The following is a 20,686-nucleotide window of genomic DNA, read 5'->3' on the forward strand; positions in this document are numbered from 1 at the left end:
TCCTGATAGTGGTCATTTTTATGTTGTACTATTTTTTTCCTCCATCAGTTTTGCTAAATATTATTTAATTTATTAATACTTTTATGGTTTTTTAAGCATTTTATTTATTTATTTAACATCTTTATTGGAGTATAATTGCTTTAAAATGGTGTGTTAGTTTCTGCTTTATAATAAAGTGTATCAGGCACATATATATATATATCCCCATATCCCCTCCCTCTTGCATCTCCCTGCCACCCTCCCTATCCCACACCTCTACGTGGACACAAAGAACAAAGCTGATCTCCCTGTGCTATGTGGCTGCTTCCCACTACCTATCTATTTTACTTTTGGTAGTGTATATATGTCCATGCCACTCTTTCATTTCCTCTCAGCTTACCCTTCCCTCTCCCCATGTACTCAAGACCATTTCTATGTCTGCATCTTTATTTCTGCCCTGCACATAGGTTCTTTAGAACCATTTTCCTTTTTTTTTTATTCCATATATATGTGTTAGCGTACGGTATTGGTTTTTCTCTTTCTGACTTACTTCACTCTGTATGACAGTCTCTAGGTCCATCCACCTCACTACAAACAACTCAATTTCATTTGTTTTTATGACTAATATTCCATTCTACATATGTGCCAAATCTTCTGTATCCATTCATCTCTCGATGGACACTTAGGTTGCTTCTATGTCCTGGCTATTGCAAATAGAGCTGCAATGTTCTTTGGAGAAATGTCTATTTAGGTCTTCTGCCCACTTTTGGAATTGGTTGTTTGTTTTTTTGATATTGAGTTGCATGAGCTGCTTGTATATTTAGGAGATTAATCTTTGTCAGTTGCTTCATTTGCAAATATTTTTTCCCATTCTGAAGGATGTCTTTTTGTCTTGTTTATGGTTTCTTTGGCTATGCAAAATCTTTTAAGTTTCATTAGGTCTCATTTGCTTATGTTTTTATTTACATTTCTCTAGGAGGTGGGTCAAAAAGTATCTTGCTGTGATTTATGTAATAGAGTGTTGTGCCTATGTTTTCCTCTAAGAGTTTTATACTGTCTCATCTTACATTTAGTTCTTTAATCCATTTAGAGTTTATTTTTGTGTGAGGTGTTAGGGACTGTTATAATTTCATTCTTTTACATTTAGCTGTCCAGTTTTCCCAGAACTACTTACTGCAGAGGCTATCTTTTTTTCATTGTGTATTATTGCCTCCTTTATCAAAAATAAAGTTACCATATGTGCGTGGGTTTATCTCTGGGCTTTCTATCCTGCTCTACTGAGCTATATTTCTGTTTTTGTGCCAGTACCATATTGTCTTGATTACTGTAGCTTTCTAGTATAGTCTGAAGTCCAGGGACCTTATGCTTCCAGCTCCGTTTTTCCTTCTCAAGGTTGTGTTGGCTACTTGGAGTCTTTTGTGTTTCCAAACAAATTGTGAAATTTTTTGTTCTATTTGGAACATGGAAAAATGCCATTTGTAGTTTGATAGGGATTGCATTAAATCTGTAGATTGCTTTGGGTAGTATAGTCATTTTCACAATGTTGATTCTTCCAATTCAAGAATGTGGTATATTTCTCCACTTGTTGTTTATGTCATCTTTGATTTCTTTCATCAGTGTTTTAATGTTTTCTGAGTAGGGGTCTCTTGCGTCCTTAGATAGGTTTATTCCTAGGTATTTTAATCTTTTTGTTGCTATGGTATATGGGATAGTATCCTTAATTTCTCCTTCGGATTTTTCATTGTTAGTGTATAAGAATGCAAGAGATTTCTGTTCATTAATTCTGTATCCTGATACTTTACCAGATTCATTGATTTTCTCTAGTAGTTTTCTTGTAACATCACTAGGATTCTCTATGTATAGTATCATGTAATCTGCAAACAGTGACAGTTTTACTTCTTGTTTTCCAATTTGGATTCCTTTAATCTCTTTTTCTTCTCTGATTGCTGTGGCTAAAACTTCCAAAACTATGTTGAATAATAGTGGTGAGAGTGGGCAACCTTGTCTTGTTTTTGATCTTAGTGGAAATGGTTTCAGTTTTTCACCATAGAGAATGATGATGGCTATGGGTTTGTCATATGTCATTTATTATGTTGAGGTAAGTTCCCTCTATGCCTACTTAATGGAGGATTTTTATCAAAAATCTGTGCTGAATTTTGCCAGAAGCTTTTTCTGCATCTATTGGGAAAATAATATGTTTTTTCTCCCTCAATTTGTTAATATGGTGTATCACATAGTTTGATTTACTTATATTGAAGAATCCTTGCATTCCTGGGATAAACCCCACTTGATCATGGTGTATCATCTGTGTAATGTGCTGTTGGATGCTGTTTGCTAGTATTTTGTTGAAGATTTTTGCATCTATGTTCATCCGTGATATTGGCCTGTATTTTCTTTCTTTGTGACATCTTTGTCTGGTTTTGGTATCAGGGTGATGGTGGACTCGTAGAATGAGTTTGGGCATATCCTCCCTCTGCTATATTTTGGAAGAGTTTGAGAAGTATAGGTGTTAGCTCTTCTCTAAATGTATGATAGAATTCACCTGTGAATCCGTGTGGTCTTGGGCTTTTGTTTGTTGGAAGAGTTTTAATCAGTCTCAGTTTCAGTGCTTGTGATTGGTCTCTTTATATTTTCTGTTTCTCCCTGGTTCAGACTCAAAAGGTTTTACCTTTCTCAGAATTTGTCCATTTCTTCCAGCTTGTCCACTTTATTGGCATATACATGCTTGTAGTAATCTCTCATGATCCTTTGTATTTCTGCAGTGTCAGTTGTTATTTCTCCTTTTTCATTTCTAATTCTATTGTTTTGAAATTTTTACCTTTTTTTCTTGATGAGTCTGGCTAACAGTTTATCAATTTTTTTATCTTCTCAAAGAACCAGTTTTTAATTTTATTGATCTTTGCTATTGTTTCTTTCATTTCTTTTTCATTTATTTCTGATCTGACCTTTATGATTTCTTTCCTTCTGCTAACTTTGTGGGTCTTTTGTTTTTCTTTCTCTAATTGCTTTAGGTGTAAGGTAAGGTTGTGATTTGAGATGTTTCTTGTTTCCTGAGGTAGGATTGTATTGCTATAAACTTCCCTCTTAGAAATTCTTTTGCTGCATCCATAGGTTCTGGGTCATTGTGTTTTCACTGTCATTTGTTTCTAGGTATTTTTTGATTTCCTCTTTGATTTCTTCAGTGATTTCTTGATTATATAGTATTGTATTGTTTAGCCTCTATGTGTTTGTATTTTTTACAGCTTTTTCCTGTAATTGATATCAAGTGTCATAGCGTTGTGGTAGGAAAAGATACTTGATACATTTTCAATTTTCTTAAATTTACCAAGGCTTGAATGTGACCCAAGATATCACCTATCTTGGAGAATGTTCCATGAGCACTTGAGAAAAAAGTGTATTCTGTTGTTTTTGGATGGAATGTCATATAAATATCAATTAAGTCCACGTTGTTTAATGTATCATTTAAAGCTGTGTTTCCTTATTTATTTTCATTTTGGATGATATGTCCATTGGTGAAAGTGAAGTGTTAAAATCCCTCACTATTATTGTGTTACTGTTGATTTCCCACTTTATGGTTGTTATTGTTTGACTTATGTATTGAGGTGCTCCTATGTTGGGTGCATAAATATTTACAATGATATATCTTCTTCTTGGATTGATCTCTTGATCATTATGTAGTATCCTACTCTATCTCTTTTAATAGTCTTTATTTTAAAGCTTATTTTGTCTGATATGAGAATTGCTACTCCAGCTTTCTTTTCATTTCCATTTTCATGGAATATCTTTTTCCATCTCCTCACTTTCAGTCTGTATGTGTCCCTAGGTCTGAAGTGGGTTTCTTGTAGACAGCATATATGTGGGTCTTGCTTCTGTATCCATTCAGCCAGTCTATGTCTTTCGGTTGGAGCAATTAATCCATTTATATTTAAAGTAATTATCAATACGTATGGTCCTATTACCATTTTCTTAATTGTTTCGGGTTTGTTTTGGTAGTTCTTTTCCTTCCCTTGTGTTTCCTGCCTAGAGAATTTCCTTTAGCATTCGTTGTAAAGCTAGTTTGGTGGTGCTGAATTCTTTAGATTCTGCTTGTCTGTAAATGTTTTATTTTCTCCATCAAATCTGAATGAGTTCCTTGCTGGATAGAGTAATCTTGGTTGTAGGTTTTTCCCTTTCATCACTCTAAATGTGGCCTGCCAATCCCTTCTGGCTTGCAGAGTTTCTGCTGAAAGATCAACTGTTAACCTTATGGGCACTCCCTTGTATGTTATTTGTTGTTTTTCCCTTGTTGATTTTAATCCTTTTTCTTTGTACTTAATTTTTGATAATTTGATTAATATGTGTCTTGGCAAGTTTCTCCTTGGATTTATCCCATATGGAACTCTCTGTGCTTCCTGGACTCAATTAACTATTTCCTTTCCCATATTAGGGAAGTTTTCAACTATAATCTCTTCAAATGTTTTCTCAGGCCATTTTTTTCTCTTCTTCTACTAGGACCCTTACAATTCGAATGTTGATGATTAAGTGTTGTCCCAGAAGTGTCTGATATTGTCCTCAATTCTTTTCATTCTTATTTCCTTATTCAACTCTGAGGTACTTATTTCCACTATTTTATCTTCTAGGTCATTTATCCATTCTTCTGCCTCAGTTATTCTGCTATTGATTACTTCTAGAGAATTTTTAATTTAATTTATTGTGCTGTTCATCATTGTTTCATTGCTCTTTAGTTCTTCTAGGTCCTTGTTAAACATTTCTTGTATTTTCTCCATTCTATTTCCAAGATTTTGGATCATCTTTACTATCATTACTCTGAATTCTTTTCCAGGTGGACTGCCTATTTCTTCTTCATTTCTTTGGTCTGATGGGTTTTCACTTTGCTCCTTCATCTGCTGTGTATTTCTCTGTCTTCTCATTTTGCTTAACTTACTGTGTTTGGGGTCTCCTTTTCACAGGCTGCAGGTTCGTATTTTTTTTTTGTCTTTGGTGTCTGCCCCCAGTGTGTAAAGTTGGTTTCTGTGTTGTGTAGATGTCTCCATGGAGGGGACTTTTGCTTGTGTTCTGGTGGATGAGGCTGGATCTTGTCTTTCTGTTGGGCAGGACTGTGTCTGGTTGTGTGTTTTCAGATGTCTATGAACTTAGTATGATTTTAGGAAGCCTCTCTGCTAATGGGTGGGGTTGTGTTCCTGTCTTGCTAGTTGTTTGGCATAGTGTGTCCAGAACTCTAGCCTGCTGGTGTTTAGTGGAGCTCTGTCTTAACATTGAGATGGAGATCTCTGGGAGATCTTTCACCATTTGATATTAGGTGGAGCTGTGATGTCTTTGGTGGTCCAACTTTGTGAATTTGGCTCTCCCACCTCAGAGGCTCAGGCCTGACACCCGGCCAGAGCTCCAAGATCCTGTCAGCAACACAGCTCAGAAGAAAAGACAGAAAAAGAAAGAAAGAGGTAAGAAAAAAATAAAATAAAATAATTAGTTATTAAAATAAAGAAATGTTTTTAAAAATTAAAGAGGAGGAGCTTCAAGATGGCCGAAGAGTAAGACATGGAGATCACCTTCCTCCCCACAATTACATCAGAAATACATCTACATGTGGAAAAAACCCTACAGAGCCCCTCCTGAATGCTGGCAGAATAACTCAAACCTCCCAAAAGGCAAGAAATTCCCCATGTACCTGCGTAGGGCAAAGAAAAATCAGAGAAAAAAGAATAGGGGAGGGACCTGCAACAGTGGGAAGGAGCTGTGAAGGAGGAAAAGTTTCCACACACTAGGAAGCCGCTTCACAGGTTAGGATGGTGTGTGGCGGTGTGGGGAAGCTTGGGAGGCACAGAGGATAGCAGAGATACAGGGGTGTGGAGGGCAAAGCAGAGAGATTCTCACAAAGAGGATCAGTACTGGCCAGCTCTCACCAGCCCAAGAGGCTTCTCTGCTCACCCACCAGGGCGGGTGGGATCTGGGAGCTGAGGCTCCAGCTTCGGTGGTCGGATCCCAGGGAGAGGACTGGGGTTGGCTGTGTGAACACAGCCTGGAAGGGTTTAGTGCATGACAGCTAGACAGGAGGGAGTCTGGGAAAAAGTATGGAACTGCTAAAGAGGCAAGAGACCATTGTTTTGCAGTTCATGAGGAGAGGGGATTAAGAGCACTGCCTAAAGTGTTCCAGAGATGGGAGGGAGCTGCAGCTATCAATCAGCACTGACACAAGAGACGGGCATGAGATGCTAAGGCTGCTGCTGCAGCCAACAAGAAGCCTGTGTGGAAGCACTGGTCACTATCCATACCTCCTCTCCTGGGAGCCTGTGCAGCCCACCACAACCAGGGTCTCGTGATCCAAGGACAACTTCCCCAGGAGAACTCACGGTGTGCCTCGGACTGTTGAAACATCACACCAACCTCTGTCACCACAGGCTCTCCCCGCATTTTTTACCCCTCCCGGCCCCCAGCCTCAGTGAGACAGAGCCCCTAATCAGCTCCTAGTTTAACCCTGTCCTGTCTGAGCAAAGAAGAGATACCCTCAGGAGACCTATACGCAGTGGCTGGGCCAAATACAAAGCTGAACAATAGGAGCTGTGTGAACAAAGAATAGAAAGGGAAATTTCTCCCAGCTACCTCAGGAGCAGAGGATTAAATCTCCACAAACAACTTGACGTACCCTGCAACTGTGGAATACTTGAATAGACAAAGAATCATCCCAAATTTAGGCAGTGGACTTTGGGAGCAAATATATATATAGTTCCTTTTTCTCTTTATGTGAGTGTATATGTGTATGATTTTGTCTTTATAGCTTTGCTTTTATCATTTGTCCAAGCGTTCTAATCTTTTTTTTTTTTTTAGTATAATTTTTAGTGCCTGTTATCATTGGTGGATTTCTTTTTTGGTTTGTTTTTTTCTTTCTTTCTTTTTTTTAAAATACATTTTAAATTTTTTAAATTATTTTTTATTTTAATAAATTTATTTTATTTTATTTTTCTTTCTTTCTTTCTTTTTTTCTCACTTTTATTCTGAGCCACATGAATGACAGGGTTTTGGTGCTCTGGCTGGGAATCAGGCCTGTGTCTCTGAGGTGGGAGAGCTGAGTTTGGGACATTGGTCCACCAGAGACCTCCCAGCTTCATGTAATATCAAATGGTGAAAATCTCCCAGAGATCTCCATCTAAATGCCAAGACCCAGCTCCACTCAATGATCAGTAAGGTAGAGTTCTGGACACCCTATGCCAAACAACAAACAAGAGAGGAACACAGCCCCACCCATTAGCAGAGAGGCTGCCTAAAATCATAATAAGGTCACAGACACCCCAACACACACCACCAGATATGGTCCTGCCCACAAGAAAGAAAGATCCAGCCTCATCCACCTGGACACAGGCACCAGTCACCTCCACCAGGAGGCCTAAGACAACTCACTGAACCAAACTTAGCCACTGGGAGCAGATACCAAAAACAACGGGAACTATGAACCTGCAGCCTGTGAAAAGGAGACCCCAAACACAGTAAATTAAGCAAAATGAGAAGACAGAGGAACACACAGCAGATGAAAGAGCAAGGTAAAAACCCACCAGACAAAACAAATGAAGAGGCAATAGGCAGTCTACATGAAAAGAATTCAGAATAATGATAGTAAAGATGATCCAATATCTTGGAAATAGAATGGAGAAAATAAAATAAACTTTTAACAAGGACCTAGAAGAACTAAAGAGGATACAAACAATGATGAACAACACAATAAATGAAATTAAAAATTATCTAGAAGGAATCAATAGCAGAATAAGAGAAGCAGAAGTACGGATAAGTGACCTGGAAGAGAAAATAGTGGAAATAATTACTGCAGAGCAGAATAAAGAAAAAAGAATGAAAAGAATTGAAGACAGTCTCAGAGAACTCTGGGACAATATGAAACACACTAACATTCCAATTATAGGGTTCACAGAAGAAGAAAAGATAAAGAAAAGGACTGAGAAATATTTGAAGAGATTATAGTTGAAAAATTCCCTAATATGGGAAAGGAAATAGTTAATCAAGTCCAGGAAGCACAAAGAATCCCATACAGGATAAATCCAAAGAGAAACGCACCAAGACACATATTAAATAAACTATCAAAAACTAAACACAAGAAAAAATATTAGAAGCAGCAAGAGAAAAACAACTAATAACATACAAGGGAAACCCTATAAGCTTAACAGCTGATCTTTCCACAGAAACTCTGCAAGCCAGAAGGGAGTGGCAAGACATATTGAAAGTGATGAAAGGGGAAAACCTACCACCAAGATTACTCTATCTAGCAAGAATCTCATTCAGATTCAATGGAGAAATTAAAACATTTACAGACAAGCAAAAGTTAAGGGAATTCAGCACCACCAAACTAGCTTTACTCACCCGCCGGGGCGGGTGGGATCTGGGAGCTGAGGCTCCAGCTTCGGTGGTCGGATCCCAGGGAGAGGACTGGGGTTGGCTGTGTGAACACAGCCTGGAAGGGTTTAGTGCATGACAGCTAGACAGGAGGGAGTCTGGGAAAAAGTATGGAACTGCTAAAGAGGCAAGAGACCATTGTTTTGCAGTTCATGAGGAGAGGGGATTAAGAGCACTGCCTAAAGTGTTCCAGAGATGGGAGGGAGCTGCAGCTATCAATTAGCACTGACACAAGAGACGGGCATGAGATGCTAAGGCTGCTGCTGCAGCCAACAAGAAGCCTGTGTGGAAGCACTGGTCACTATCCATACCTCCTCTCCTGGGAGCCTGTGCAGCCCACCACAACCAGGGTCTCGTGATCCAAGGACAACTTCCCCAGGAGAACTCACGGTGTGCCTCGGACTGTTGAAACATCACACCAACCTCTGTCACCACAGGCTCTCCCCGCATTTTTTACCCCTCCCGGCCCCCAGCCTCAGTGAGACAGAGCCCCTAATCAGCTCCTAGTTTAACCCTGTCCTGTCTGAGCAAAGAAGAGATACCCTCAGGAGACCTATACGCAGTGGCTGGGCCAAATACAAAGCTGAACAATAGGAGCTGTGTGAACAAAGAATAGAAAGGGAAATTTCTCCCAGCTACCTCAGGAGCAGAGGATTAAATCTCCACAAACAACTTGACGTACCCTGCAACTGTGGAATACTTGAATAGACAAAGAATCATCCCAAATTTAGGCAGTGGACTTTGGGAGCAAATATATATATAGTTCCTTTTTCTCTTTATGTGAGTGTATATGTGTATGATTTTGTCTTTATAGCTTTGCTTTTATCATTTGTCCAAGCGTTCTAATCTTTTTTTTTTTTTTAGTATAATTTTTAGTGCCTGTTATCATTGGTGGATTTCTTTTTTGGTTTGTTTTTTTCTTTCTTTCTTTTTTTTAAAATACATTTTAAATTTTTTAAATTATTTTTTATTTTAATAAATTTATTTTATTTTATTTTTCTTTCTTTCTTTCTTTTTTTCTCACTTTTATTCTGAGCCACATGAATGACAGGGTTTTGGTGCTCTGGCTGGGAATCAGGCCTGTGTCTCTGAGGTGGGAGAGCTGAGTTTGGGACATTGGTCCACCAGAGACCTCCCAGCTTCATGTAATATCAAATGGTGAAAATCTCCCAGAGATCTCCATCTAAATGCCAAGACCCAGCTCCACTCAATGATCAGTAAGGTAGAGTTCTGGACACCCTATGCCAAACAACAAACAAGAGAGGAACACAGCCCCACCCATTAGCAGAGAGGCTGCCTAAAATCATAATAAGGTCACAGACACCCCAACACACACCACCAGATATGGTCCTGCCCACAAGAAAGAAAGATCCAGCCTCATCCACCTGGACACAGGCACCAGTCACCTCCACCAGGAGGCCTAAGACAACTCACTGAACCAAACTTAGCCACTGGGAGCAGATACCAAAAACAACGGGAACTATGAACCTGCAGCCTGTGAAAAGGAGACCCCAAACACAGTAAATTAAGCAAAATGAGAAGACAGAGGAACACACAGCAGATGAAGGAGCAAGGTAAAAACCCACCAGACAAAACAAATGAAGAGGCAATAGGCAGTCTACATGAAAAGAATTCAGAATAATGATAGTAAAGATGATCCAATATCTTGGAAATAGAATGGAGAAAATAAAATAAACTTTTAACAAGGACCTAGAAGAACTAAAGAGGATACAAACAATGATGAACAACACAATAAATGAAATTAAAAATTATCTAGAAGGAATCAATAGCAGAATAAGAGAAGCAGAAGTACGGATAAGTGACCTGGAAGAGAAAATAGTGGAAATAATTACTGCAGAGCAGAATAAAGAAAAAAGAATGAAAAGAATTGAAGACAGTCTCAGAGAACTCTGGGACAATATGAAACACACTAACATTCCAATTATAGGGTTCACAGAAGAAGAAAAGATAAAGAAAAGGACTGAGAAATATTTGAAGAGATTATAGTTGAAAAATTCCCTAATATGGGAAAGGAAATAGTTAATCAAGTCCAGGAAGCACAAAGAATCCCATACAGGATAAATCCAAAGAGAAACGCACCAAGACACATATTAAATAAACTATCAAAAACTAAACACAAGAAAAAATATTAGAAGCAGCAAGAGAAAAACAACTAATAACATACAAGGGAAACCCTATAAGCTTAACAGCTGATCTTTCCACAGAAACTCTGCAAGCCAGAAGGGAGTGGCAAGACATATTGAAAGTGATGAAAGGGGAAAACCTACCACCAAGATTACTCTATCTAGCAAGAATCTCATTCAGATTCAATGGAGAAATTAAAACATTTACAGACAAGCAAAAGTTAAGGGAATTCAGCACCACCAAACTAGCTTTACAAAAAATGATAAAGGAACTTCTCTAGGCAGGAAACACAAGAGAAGGAAAAGACATACAATAACAAACTAAAAACAATTGAGGAAATGGTAATAGGAACATACATATCAATAATTTCATTATATGTAAATGGAATAATGCTCCAACCAAAAGACATCGACTGGGGGGTGAAAGGATACAGAAACAAGACTTGTATATATGCTCTCTACAAGAGACCCACTTTAGACCTAAGGATACATACAGACTGAAAGAGAGGGGATGGAAAAAGATATTCCATGAAAATGGAAATGAAAAGAAAGCTGGAGTAGCAATTCTCATATCAGACAAAATAGACTTTAAAATAAAGACTAAATTCCATCCAAAAAACAGAATACACTTTCTTCTCAAGTTCTCCTGGAACATTTTCCAGGATAGATCATATCCTGGGTCACAATTCAAGCCTTGGTAAGTTTACAAAAACTGAAATCATATCACATATCTTCTCTGACCACAACGCTATGAGACTAGACATCAATTACAGGAAAAAAACCTGTAAAAAATACAAACAGATGGATGCTAAACAGTGCACTACTTAATAACCAAGAGCTCAGTGAAGAAATCAAAGAGGAAATAAAAAAATACCTAGAAACAAATGACAATGGAGACATGACAACCCAAAACCTATGGGATGCAGCAAAAGCAGTTCTAAGAGGTAAGTTTATAGCAATGCAATCCTGCATTAAGAAATGAAAAAAAAATCTCAAATAAGCAACCTAACCTTGCACCTAAAGCAATTAGAGGAAGAAGAAAAAAAAAAATCCCAAAGTTAGCTGAAGGAAAGAAGTCATATAGATCAGATAAGAAATAAGTGAAAATCAACTGAAGGAAACAATAGCAAAGATGAATAAAAGTAAAACCTGGTTCTTTGAGAAGATAAACAATACTGAAAAACGATTATCTAGAGTAATCAAGAAAAAAAGGGAGAATACTCAAATCAATAGAATTTGAAATGAAAAAGGAGAAGTAACAACTGACACAGCACAAACACAAAGGGTCATGAGAGATTACTACAAGCAACTATTTGCCAATAAAATGGACAATCTGGAAGAAATGGACAAATGCTTAGAAAAGCACAACTTTCTGAGATTCAACCAGGAAGAAATACAAAATATGAACAGACCAATCACAAGTAATAAAATTGAAACTGTGATTAAAAATCTTCCAACAAACAAAAGTCCAGGACCAGATGGCTTCACAGGTGAATTCTATCAAACATTTAGAGAAGAGGTAACACTCATCCTTCTCAAACTCTTCCAAAAAATTGCAGAAGAAGGAACACTCCCAAACTCAATCTATGAGGCCACCATCTCCCTGATAGCATAAGCAGACAAAGATGTCACAAAGAAAGAAAACTACAGACCAATATTACTGATGAACATAGATGCAAATATCATCAACAAAATACTAGCAAACAGAAACCAACAGCACATTACACGAGTCATACAGCATGATCAAGTGGGGCTTATCCCAGGAATGCAAGGATTCTTCAAATATACATAAATCAATCAATGTGATACATTATATTAACAAAGTGAAGGAGAAAAACCATATGATCATCTCAATAGCTGCAGAAAAATCTTTTGACAAAATTCAACATCCATTTATGACAAAAACCCTCCAGAAAGTAGTCATAGAGGGAAATTTCCTCAACATAATAAAGGCCATTTGTGACAAACCCACAGCCAACATCATCCTCAATGGTGAAAAACTGAAACCATTTCCACTAACATCAGGAAGAAGACAAGGTTGCCCACTCTCACCACTCTTATTCAACATAGTTTTGGAAGTTTTAGCCACAGCAGTCAGTGAAGAAATAGAAATAAAAGGAATGCAAATTGGAAAAGAAATAAAGCTGTAACTGTTTTCAGATGACATGATACTATATAGAGAGTATCCTAAAGATGCTACCAGAAAACTACTAGAGCTAATCAATGAATTTGGTAAAGTAGCAGAATACAAAATTAATGAACAGAAATCTCTTGCATCTCTATACACTAATGATGAAAAATCTGAAAGTGAATTTAAGGAAACACTACCATTTACCATTGCAAATAAGAATAAAATACCTAGAAATAAACCTACCTAAGGAGACAGAAGCCCGTATGCAGATAACTGTAAGACACTGAATGAAAGAAATTAAGGATGACACAAACAGATGGAGAGATATCCCATGTTCTTGTATTGGAAGAATCAACATTGTGTAAATGACTATAGTACCCAAAGCGATCTACAGATTCAGTGCAATCCCTATCATACTACCCATGGCATTTTTCCCAGAACTAGAATAAAAAATTTCACAATTTGTATGGAAACACAAAAGACCCCAAAGAGCCAATTTAATCCGGAGAAAGAAAAACGGAGCTGGAGAAATCAGGTTCCCTGACTTCAGACTATACAACAAAGCTACAGTAATCAAGACAGTATGGTACTGGCACAAAAATGGTAATATAGATCAATGGAACAGGATTGAAAGCCCAGAGATAAACCCACGTACATAGGGTCACCTTATTTTTTATAAAGGAGGCAAGAATATACAATGGAGAAAAGACAGCCTCTTCAATAAGTGGTGTTGGGAATACTGGACAGCTACATGTAAAAGAACGAAAGTAGAACTATCCCTAACACCATGCACAAAAATAAACTCAAAATGGATTAAAGACTTAAATGTAAGGCCAGACAGTGTAAAACTCTTAGAGGAAAACATAAGCAAAACACTCTGTTACATAAATCACAACAAGATCCTTTTTGACCCACCTCGTAGAGAAATGGAAATAAAAACAAAAATAAGCAAATGGGACCTAATGAAAGTTAAAGCTTTTGCATGGCAAAGCAAACCATAAACAAGATGAAAAGACCACGCTCAGAATGGGAGAAAATATTTGCAAATGAAGCAAATGACAAAGGATTAATCTCCAAAATTTATAAGCAGCTCATGCAGCTCAATATCAAAAAAACAAACAACCCAATCCAAAAATCGGCAGAAGACCTAAATAGACATTTCTCCAAAGAAGATATACAGATTGCCAACAAACATATGAAAGAATGCTCAACATCATTAATCATTAGAGAAATGCAAATCAAAACTACAATCAGGTATCATCCTACACCAGTCAGAATGGCCACCATCAAAATATCTACAATCAATAAATGCTGGAGAGGGTGTGGAGAAAAGGGAACACTCTTGCACTGCTGGTGGGAATGTAAATTGATACAGTCACTATGGAGAACAGTATGGAGGTTCCTTACAAAACTACCAATAGAACTACCATATGACCCAGCAATCCCTCTACTGGACATATACCCTGAGAAAACCATAATTCAAAAAGAGTCATGTACCAAAATGTTCATTGCAACTCTGTTTACAATAGCCAGAACACAGAAACAACCTAAGTGTCCATCAACAGATGAACGGATAAAGAAGAAGTCACACATATATACAATGGAATATTACTCCACCATTAAAGGAAATGAAATTGAATTATTTGTAGCGAGGTGGTTTGACCTAGAGTCTGTCACACAGAGTGAATAAGTCAGGAAGAGAAAAACAAATACCGTATGGTAACACATATATATGGAATCTAAGAAAAGAACAAAAATGGTCATGAAAAATCTAGGGGCAGGATGGGAATAAAGATACAGACCTGGTACAATATGGACTTGAGGACACGGGGAGGGGGAAGGTTAAGCTGGGACAAAATGAGAGAGTGGCATGGACATATGTACACTACCAAATATTAAAATTGATAGCTAGTGGAACGCATCCACATAGCACAGGGAGATCAGCTCAGTGCTTTGTGACCACCTAGAGGGGTGGGATAGGTAGGGTGGGTGGGAGCTAGATGCAAGAGGGAAGAGATATGGGTATATATGTATATGTATATCTGATTCACTTTGTTATAAAGCAGAAAGTAACACACCATTGTAAAGCAATTATACTCCAATAAAGATATTTTTAAAAATAATTTAAAAATATAAATAAATAAAATAAATAAGAAAGTAATTTTAAAAAAAAGAAAATAAGAAAGAAGAGAGCAGCCAAACCAAAAAACAAATCCACCAATGACAACAAGTGCTAAAACCTATACCAAAAAATCCCCCAAAAAACTGGACAGACAGGACCCTAGGTCAAATATTAAATGCAAAGTTTTGGGGAAGTCTGAGGTCTTTTGTCAGCATTCAGTAGGTTTTCTGTAGGAATTGTTCCACATGTAGATGTATTTTTGGGGAGCAAGATGATCTCCATGTCTTAATTCTCTGCCATCTTGAAGGTCCCCTGCACAACCCTCTTGATGTCAGATGGGTAGCCATCTGAGCCTCTGTGCCTCTTTCCTTAACATCTACATCCAGGCTGGCCAGGACGGTCAGGGTGTGGGACCCTGGTCTGGGCCTGCTGGACTCTGGCCTGCCTGGGCTAGTGGAGAGCCGGGAGCAGGTGGCAGGGCAGTGCAGCAGGGTGAGGTGGCCTCAGAGAGCCTGCCTCCTATTAATCCTTTTAAAGAACAAATTTGGGGGTTTTTTAGGCTCTTCCTATATTCATTATCAGTTTCTTTACTTTCTTTTTCTAATGTTCTTATTTTCTGCTTTAGCAATTATCTACTTTTTCAATTTGCTGTTGTTTTTCTACCTTTAGGAGATGGAATTTTACATAGTTAATTTTCAGTCTCTCCTTTTGTATTTTATATATTTAAAAACCACAGTTTCTCTAACTACTGCTGTCCCTACATTTCCCTCATTTTGAAATATCCAATCTTCATTAGCCATCAGTTAAAACTTTTTCTCCTTTTAATTTTGATTTTGTTTCCTATCTGGAGTTAATTCAAAGTGTATTGTTTAATTTTAAAGGAGTTCAAAATTATCTAGGTATCTCTATTTTCATGATTTCTATATCTTAATTCCAGTTCAGTCAGAGAAGAAACTGAATTTCATTAAAGATTATTTTATGATTTAGCATATTGTCCATTTTGGTAAATGTTTCATAGTTTACTTAAAAATAAATTAAACTTTTTTCTTAATTTCAGTGTTGCTCAGGTCAAGATTATTAACTATTATGAGCTATTATAGAAACATATTATTGCTGAGCATTCAAATACAGTAGCCACTATCACATAAGGCTATTGAGAATTTGAAATGTGGCTTGTTCAACTGAAGAATTAAATTTTATTTTACATAAACTTAAATTATATATAAATTTAATAACCAGTATAAGTATAATTATATACAGTATGTAAATAAAGTAAATATGAATTAACTAATTTCAGTTGGTGTTTTGATGTTATATCTTCATCCTTTTACTTTCAAACATTCTATATCCCTATATTTAAGAAATGTGTCTTATAAAAATTATGTAGCTGGGTTTTCTTTTTGAAATCAGACTGAAAACCTTATCTTACAGCTATTATTTTGTAGATGTATATTTAGTGCTACTACTGACATATTTGGGCTTATAAAATGTTTCCAAGTAAACAGCTGTTGTATATTATCAGCTCACTACTCTGAGGCTTCCTTCTCAGAAATCCTAGACCATCTAGTGCCTGAGTGATTCCCCAGAGCTTTGATGCCTTCCATCACATGATTTTTCATTCTATCATGGTCTTAACAACAGTTCTCAGCAGGAACATTGAGGTACCCAAAACTACTGCATCCTATCCAGAAATAAACATACCACTTGCTGTTTCTTTTTCTAGATTATTATTTTATACACAGTTTGAGGGGTGAAATTAGAGTCTTCTTGCCTCAACTTTATCCCATAATTTTTATCTATTTAAGTACATTGAATACAACTGCCTGCCAAAATATTTTATTACAGAGGTCTAAAATAGAAAATTAAGCAATAATATAGAAAAGCTTACTTTTAAAAATCGGTAAATTTTTTATTCCAATTATAAATCTTATAACAGTTGAACAAATTCAATAACCCCTGTAATATGAATAAAATATACGGTGACTTGCTAGGTCTCAATGTATTATTCTCCCAAAAGCAATATTATCACCAGTTGACAGGTCCACCATAATATTTTAAAGACCTCTTCAAAGATATCTTTGCTCTTGAATATTTTTATTTCTGTACTAGATTATAATGAATTCAATTATATGATAATTTTAATTTAGACTGATTACTTTCTTTACATCCATACTTCTCAAAATACATATATATACATATTTTATTCAGTGCTATTTTTTGATTATACACCTGATTTTCAAGAATGTTGAAATCATATTTTTATCTTCTGGTACCAATCCCTAGTACACTGTCTGGTACATAATAAGTTCTCCATAAATATTTACTTTCTATTTGCTGCCATCTCTGGTCATGTGTGCTTTGTTTATTTGGACATATTTTTCCTTAGATGTTTATACATTTATATTTCCAGATTAGCAGCTAAATAATGCTGATACTTTTCTGGGAAGTCTAACTTTTGATACACATTTTTTAGATGGACTAAGGCTTAATTCCACATTTAAGGGGACCCCAGAAAATTAATAACCACTAATACTGCCATAGCCTGCTAAACTGTGCTGATCTGATGAAGGTATATTAGACAAACACTTAGAAACTCAAGATCAGATACTTTAATTCCAAGAATCCATTTCTTATCAATTGCTTTACCTATAATGATTACTATTTGATATGCATAAAATTCATAGTACATAATATTCAAATGTCTTTAGAGTCAAAGCCCTATAAAAACTGACTCCAACCCACATCAACAGTATTCTTTCACTATATATATATGTATATCTATATATATTCTGAATTACAATCAAAGTAAAATTGTTATGATTGCCAAAATTTAGTCCCACAATTTTCTGCCTCCAACTTTGCTTAAGTCTTTGAATCACCTACAATTATCTTTCTTGACCTCTCTACCCCTCAACATCCTAAACTTCAACTTTCAGTATGTATAATTCTTTTACAAAGCCTTCATTGATCTCCCACTGAGAATGCATTTTTCCCTGTATGGTTGTAGTCCTTTGTTTACATTTTTCTTACATTTTAGTCATTTATGTTTATATCCGATTGCTCCTACCAGCTTTTAAGTTCCTGAGATGAGAGCTCTATTTGTTATTCGTTATTTTTTGCTGTGTAACAAAATTACTCTAAAATATAATAGTTTAAAACAAACACTGGGTTAGCTTAGCTGGATGGTTTGTTTCAGAGTCTTTCATAAGGTTGCAGTCACAATTTGACCAGAGCTGCAGTCATTTGAAAGCTTGGCTGGGGCTACGAGATCTGCTACCGAGTTGGCTCACTCATGTGGCTGATGATTGGAGGCTACAGTTCCTCCTTGGCTACATGTCAAACAGCTTGAGTGTTCTTACACATGGCAAGCAGCTTCCTTCAGAATGAATGATTTCAGAGAGAGAGGCTACAATGCCTTTCGTGAAGAAGTCTCAAAAGCCACACACCATCATTTCTGCCACATTTTGTTGTTGCTGTTAGAAATGAGTTAAGTATAGCCCAAGATCAAGTGGAGGAGAATTAGGTTCCACAATTTGAAAAGAGCTGTATCAAATAATTTGTGGATGTATTTTAAAACCAGCACAAGAATAATATCAAATTAATACCCAGAAAATCACATTACAGTGACTTGTACATTTTTAAATAAACAAGTGAATAGATGAATGAACATTATTTATTTATCTAAATAAATTGTGCTTGTGGATTTATTTAATAAAGTTTTTACAGTCTCTGGAAATCCTAAAGGAGGAATATTAATATGGATGTTCACATTCCAAGTGACCTCACATCCCAGTTTTCCAAAAACAATTCCAATTAATTTCTTATTGTCCCAACCTCCCATGTCATTTAATAAATGTCCTGGAATTTTTCACTAAGTGAACTATTGGTAACAACATTGACACTGAAATCAATTGGGATTTGTTTGATGGACCTCCACTCTTTACTTTCAGTCTCTGTTATGGTTTTGTTTTGGAATTTGTGAGAGAAAAGTATAGTTAAGAAAAGTTCCTCTTTAACACCTATTTAAAGCAACAAATATACCTTTAATACCCCCAGCTACATATAACATAATTCAAGAACAAATGGAGCGTATTAGTGAATAAAACAAAATATTCTCAAGTAGAAGCAGCTAGAACAGCTGATTACATCCAGTCTTTGGCATTAGGGGAAAAGTATTCAGTGCTGCTGAACCTGCCAGTCACTTCAGGTACTAATCCACCACTATAGTGGTGCCATATCCTGTGCAATTTTGCAAAGCCATCAGACGGCTGTCTCAGTGAAAATTGTAGTAAATTATCACCTGGTTTTAAGTGAAACATGAGCAGGAAATAAAGGATGAGGAGCCCTACCTTAGACTGTAAAAGAACTATTTGAATAATCTTGATACAAATGTTCTTGCCATATATTGTATTATACTTTAAATATTTAACTATGTTTTAGTATTTTAACACCCTACTTTCTTGCAGGAAACTCTTATGACAGGAATGAACTAAAACAATCTTTCATAATGAAAAATTAACTATCATATTTTCACTTCTTAAAGAAGTTGACAATAAAAAATACATTTCAATCATGTTTGTTGCAATTCACGATCTACTATGGAGACTGCAGTAAAATCACTGATCACATGACTATTAGAAGACACAATTCTGCTGAAAGAGCATCATTATCAACTTCAAAAGTTAGTATTTTGAAAGGAGAGACATCAGAATTGTGACAGCACAAGTTCTTCCTCTATTCACTCTCCTTTAACAACTGGTTAGATATCCATAACCAAACAAAAGTCCCTCTGCACATTACTCCAAGTGATCCAAGAGGTTTCTAGCCTGCCTGTGAACCTGAAAACAAACAAACAGACATGAATAAGGGCTGTGGATCCACATCAAAATTGTCCAACACCCATTCACCATGACCAGGGATAAAAAGAACTCACAGACTACAAACTTGGTGGATACACACATGCAAAAGAGAATTTGTGGACGTCCAGCTTGCCTGAGGGGAGATTCCAGCACACCATCAGAGTGGGATAGAGATGAGTTTGGATGCAGAGGAAAGAAGGCCAGAATGGCCTCTCTCTGTAGGGTGGTAATGCAAGGGTCTGGGAATTTGGCTTGGTTTTGGCAATGCCTCAAGCAGAGGAGTTAGAAAGTGTTGACTTCTCCCAAGGAGGTGGAAAGGGAAAGTGGTGAGTGACAGCCCAGCTAACTTTAGTTGTGTGGGTTGTGGTGGGAGAAACCCATTTCTCTCCGGCAGCAGCTGGATTTCTGAGGAGGGACCTCTGCAACTAGTGGGAAGGAAGAGAAAGGGAAGGAAGCACATAAGAATATCAAAGGGCATTAAAGGCATGCATTTCCTGCTGTCTGTTTCAGGAATTCAACAGGAAGTCCACCTGCAAATCTCCGAGAGTACCCCGCACTTGAGGATCTCCACTGTCTAGGGACACCCGCCCCCAAAGTCCCAAGTGCTGAGCCTGCACCTTCTCCTACTCAACTGCCAGTTCCTTGTGCATGCTTCTGAGTACATTTGTGAGATCCAGCTATAGAAGACAAAAAGGGCAAACTTGAGCTAGATTATCACTTTCTAGAAGACTAAAGATATTTAGTAGTTAGCCTATTGAATTAAAAGAGGACATATAACTTAGTTAAGGAGGTTTCTACTACTTCAAATGCCAAAGCAGAAGTACATACCTACAAACACATGAAAAAGATCAAGGACATATGGTATCACAAAAAGGAAATGATAATTCTCCAGCAGTCAATTTCAAAGGCATGGAATATTGAGATTTAACTGATAAAGAATTCAAAATAGCTCTTATTGGATTTCTTAAGAAATCTAATGAGCTACAAGAAAAGGCATTTTAATGAATTCAGGAATAAAATTAATGAACAGAAAGAGTTCTTTACCAAAGAGATT

Source organism: Physeter macrocephalus, chromosome 16 (assembly GCF_002837175.3).
Source record: "Physeter macrocephalus isolate SW-GA chromosome 16, ASM283717v5, whole genome shotgun sequence".
NCBI classification, from domain to species: Eukaryota; Metazoa; Chordata; class Mammalia; order Artiodactyla; family Physeteridae; genus Physeter; species Physeter macrocephalus.